Here is a 6000-nt window from a genome sequence, read left to right as displayed (position 1 = left end):
TTGATCCTCAAGCTTTTAAATCTTTCACTTTTATCACTAAATTCATCAAAATATATAAATAGTTTCAACAATATATTAACCTATATTCTATTTTATTTTTTAGATTATATAGCTTTTCTTAATAGGGGTTGTGAGTAGTATATATTGATAATGTTCAATGATAATTTGAGATTAGATTTACTTGGTATTTACACGTGGCATTTTATTATTTGAAATTCTTAAAAGGTGGGTCAAGCCAACTTATAAATAAAACTTGAAAATTAGAACCTAAAATAAAAAAAAAATTAATCAAGAAAAAATCATAGCTGCTTTCCTTCCTTCCTTTTTTCTCTTTTTTCTTTTTTTTCTTTTTTATAATTTGTGTCATTTTATTGATCAATTCTGTAACACCCCCAACCCGTATCCAACCCGGATCCGAGTCCGAGATGTCACATTGACTTTTCAAAATTTGACTCTTAAAGAAAATCATGAAATTTTAAACTTTTATTAAAATAAAATATGTTAATTCACACAAGTTGGATCAAAATAAACAAAATCAATCAGAGTATTAGTAATTCACAATTTCGTTACATGCCAACACACTATATACAACCAAATATCTACACTTAACTACAATTCCGATCTGATCTGTGGAAAGGAGAGTCTGACCTATCTTGCTCCTCTTCACTTCTCCTCTCGTTTTTCAGAACCTACGTGTGAAACACTCACACGCTAAGTCGATGACTTAGTGAGGCAAATAAATATATAATGTAAACTATAACTTGTAATCATTCACGAATAATTACTACTATTATATCATACCACTCATATTCTTATTCATGTAACAAATACACTACATACATACATACATGTCATTACCATTCATATCTCTTATTCTCTTGTTCATATCATATATCTTAACATGTACTCACTTATATCATATAACATATACAATCAAGCAATTATATCATCTTCATTTGTATCACTATCATAGATTCCTTTTATCATATGATCTTATAATTACCATTTGTACAATCATATATCACACATAACATTCACAAGGAAACAAACATATCATCATATCAAGTTTATTTATATTATCTCTTTATTAGCCCATGTATACATGTGAGAACTAAAGATATACGAGTACATAGGTTGTGCACTATGTCACCACAGCTCATATAATTTCCTCAAGGGGCATTGAATATTTATCCCGAATGACCACTATGTCCCGAAGGACCACTGATTGTTCCGAAGAACCACTATGCCTCGAAGGAACACTGTTTGTCCCGAAGGACCACTGATAATCCCTCGACTATTGGTATGCCAACTATACCCCAAGCTCTCATATCACATAACATGGGCATTATCTTTTATACCATTACACATCTTCACATAGCCACATAGCTTTTCACATAACATTTCCATTTACACATGTAATTACTTAACTTATTTTCACATAGCTCGTGTTCCATATTCATATCTCATAAGTACGTAGCTCATATTACTTATATTCACATATTTCACTTACGCGTAGAACATTTTTATATAATTCACATTTACATATCACATAGCTTATATTCTTTCTCACGTAGTCACATAGATCCATATCATATAACATATATCCAAAGTGCATAGAATCGCGTAGATCATATCATATAGCTTAGATCATTTCTTAGATGTTCATGTAAACCTACATATCATATCTTGTTCACATATAATCATATATACTTCATATAGCACATAGAAACACCTAGAACACTTCCACATAGCTTATATCAATTTTCCGAGTCCTTTCATATTACTTGATAACATATATCATATATGAATATAATAAATTATGTCATATCATCTACCTTATACTTCATTTCTTTGTATTCCCTTAGATTATATATAAACTATGTCGTATTTCTAAACATATATCGTTTAATAGTATTTTATTTATATATTAATTTAATCTATTTACTTAATTCGATTTCATATATTCCTTATAACCTTTTCATATATCTCCATAAATCTTTAGCATATAACTTATCTTATATATTCGTATCATCCTTTTTATATTCAAGTTTCCTAATTGATATACTATTCCCATTTCATTATATAATTCAATTTTATTTAGTTCCCTTAACTCTCATTAAATCAAAAAGCTCTATTATATTAATTCTCATAATAGATCATGCCACTATTTACTTGTCCAACTCATGCTTCTATTAAGCATATACTGTTACATAGTTTACCTAGTTCCTATCACTTCTCATAACTCACTTTTCTATTAAGCATATAATGTTACATATGTTTACATAGTTCCTATCACTTCTCATAACTCACTTTCATCATATTTTCCTATTATTACATATTTTATCTCATAACCATGTATTCACATAGACTTATATTCTATTATCATATGACTTATATTTGTTCTCCAATAACTCTTCATAAACATTTATTTCCATTTCCATATATCACTTGACTGATCTTCTATATTCCTATAATTTCATAACTTATTTTATATTCTCTCATTAATACTTAATAGTGTTTTTACGTAAATCACATAGCACATACAAAACATATCAAATCATATAATCAAACATACATACACTTCATGTTGTTAACATACTTATGATCAAGACTTAATGAACTATTACTATAGGAAATAGACTTATCACAAGTCCAATTTCCATATAATCTTATAAAAATAAACTGCACTCACCTTGGCCTCAATACGTTCCAATCCACTTATGATTTCCTCTCTTTCGATCGAATCTTAACTTGATAATCATTCCGGAACTTGTTTATGTTCGATATCTATATAATCACACATTGATACATATCAATATCCAATTGATATACTCTAATCTATCATTTCTTAGACCAAAAGAAATGTCTATTTCTATTTCCCCTTTGAAGTGCATCGATACATTTTACACTACATCGATGCATTCTTTAACATGTGCATCGATGCATTACCCATGCATCGATACACCAATCACCTTCGATGTTTCATTTTAAGGGGGTGCATCGATGCACTAATTACATTCGATGTTTCTTCTTTAAAGAGTGTATCGATACACATTGAATGTGTATCGATACACATTGCCCAGAATTTGCATTCAAAGCCCGAAAACCATCAAATTTTCACTCAATACTTCTATTTTAAGCCCTTATCATGTCATTAAACTCAACTACCATTACTTAAACCAACTTATATCCATATAAACCATCTTTATCTTCCATATCTCATCATGATTCTTAAAATTTAAGAATCTTACTAAACTTTCAACTTTGTTATTAATCCTTTCTAACTTCATAAATCTCTTATTCTTATTGATGGCAAGTCAAATTCAACTTTCAATTCTTATTATAAACTCTACTTCAATATTTCACTCAAGAAATCCAAATCTTTAATCTTCCTTAACTCCTTTATCTTTTGATTTTAAGATAATTTAAGCTTTCCTTAAGCTTAATTATCATCTAATGATCAAAACCCCATCTTAAATTCGGCTAAATATCAACCAACAAGAGATCTTACCTTTGCTTATGGCTTCACGTGAAGAAAAAGAAGAAATGAGAAGAAGAAAACTCTGGAGAAATCTCTCCTCTTCCACGTGGTTCCCTTATCTTATAAAGGGAAATAAAAATCTTACTTGTCAATTGACCATTTTACCCTTTAATTCATTCAATAATTATCAAACAACCTTCAACTATATTTCCAATAAGTCATTAAACTATTAAACTATTCTACTTTTATCACCAAATTCTGAAACTTTACAATTTGATCACTAACCCGGTATTGAGGATGTTACAAATCTCACCTCCTTTAAAGAAAATGCATCCTCGAATTTTCACTGAACATATTAATAAGAACATATCTTCTAATGTTCTCATGCTACCTCCTTTACTCAATTTTTCCTTCCTTTATTTCTTCAACTATCTCTTTTTTCCTTTTACATTTATCTACTGTCACTTATACATATAACACAAACCTCCTCAATCCATTTATGTCTTTTTTCCCCCGATTCTGCATTTTCCTTTGACCTTTCTAAAATCCATATAATATCACTCATTACATAGACAGTAACATCCATTTTCATCACTCAACATTATAAATCCATCTCTACTACCTTATAATAATAACCAAATTCATTTTCCATCATCATTTAACCAAGAACACGACCTTAAATCTTCTTTAAATATGATTCAACATACACTTTAAAGAATATTTTCACATCATCTTGCACACTTTTCTTACTTCTATATCAAAATTATCATCTACACTTCCATATAACTTTTATCGTATATGATCCTTTAATTCAATCCCTTTCATTTCTTTATTCCATTATTCCTTTATTTATTCCTTATACACAAATCATATCTTTCCTTTCATGTTTACATACTCTTGTCTTATCACCTATACTCATCTCTATGTACCAATCTTCATTGCATCCTCATAACTTTGATAACTCATTTCTTATACAGAACTTCATTCTTTATCATTTCTTATACTTGTATTTTCCTTCCTTAAAGTCCCATGCAAATACTTATCTCTTTTTCTACATCATAGCTATCTGATCAGAATACACCACTAACTATATTCAGATTCACATCATAATTGATTAACTCAACTTTATCTTTGTCTCCAATCTCATAACTCTATCACTTTTACTCTGATAGCTAGTCAATAACATCTATTCAATCTAGGGAACGAGTCCTAGTCAACCAATCATATATATCTTTTCCAATCGTAATTATCTCAAAATTAGTTTACTTAATTTATCAATTTCACCTCTATTCTCATACATTCTGTAATTTCCGTTGTTCAAACTCAACATTATAACTCCCTTTATCTTATAAATTGATCATCGATATACACATTCTCAAACTCTTCTTATTAATCCTCAGCTTTACTCAAATATACAAATCCTTAACTTGTATCCAGATCCACTTCATATCTTTTATCTTAACCTGACAATATCTTATAATCTTATATTTCCAGTACATTCCCATCGCATATTCTTGTTAGCCAACGCTAACTCTTTCCATCTTAACTGCAAATCCTTATCATATACACACTCTTGCTTATACACAATACTATCCCTTCGTTTCAAACCCATAAGCTCTGACTTATACATCTTATACGCTTGTCACTAATACACTTATTCTTGAACTCTTCTACCAAATCTCGCTACATCATTTGATCTTTTAACGCTCTTATGGTGACATTTGTTCACCATATTCTATCTTATCCAAGGAATAATAAGAATACTTCACATCATTTTTCTGATTCAAAACTAGGAAAATCTTCTATCACTATTCTAATATGATTTCAACTTTCTGAAATCAATCTTTAATCTTATAAGACACTTTCTGAGGTTTATGCTTTTCATCCTGCCTGGCCAAGGTAGGTGAATTGCTATCACCATCAGATTTGTCAACTATCGATTTACTTTACTTTGACAATTTATATAATCAATTTCTACTGTATTATACAAATCTTATTCTATTAGCAAGACAATATACTCCTTACACTATCAGATCAGAATTTTTCACTTTTAGTTGGCATGCACATATTTTTAAACCTCATTTGACTTCGGTTCAAGCCTAGAATCGGCTAAACCTTAGCTCTGATACCATTAAATGTAACACCCCCAACCCGTATCCGACCCGGATCCGAGTCCGAGATGTCACATTGACTTTTCAAACTTTAACTCTTAAAGAAAATCATGAAAATTTTAAACTTTCATTAAATCAAAAAGCTCTATTATACTAATTCTCATAATGGATCATACCAATATGTACTTGTCCAACTCATGTTTCTATTAAGCATATACTGTTACACATGTTTACCTAGTTCCTATCACTTCTCATAACTCACTTTCATCATATTTTCCTATTATTACATATTTTATCTCATAACTATGTATTCACATAGTCTTATATTTCATTATCATATGACTTATATTTGTTCTCCTATAACTCTTCATAAACATCTATTTCCATTTCCATATATCACTTGACTGA

This window comes from Hibiscus syriacus, unplaced genomic scaffold, assembly GCF_006381635.1.
Source record: "Hibiscus syriacus cultivar Baekdansim isolate YM2019G1 unplaced genomic scaffold, ASM638163v2 tig00111877_pilon, whole genome shotgun sequence".
NCBI lineage: Eukaryota > Viridiplantae > Streptophyta > Magnoliopsida > Malvales > Malvaceae > Hibiscus > Hibiscus syriacus.
The sequence above is the reverse complement of the archived record's forward strand: the minus strand, read 5'-3'. Positions refer to the sequence as shown.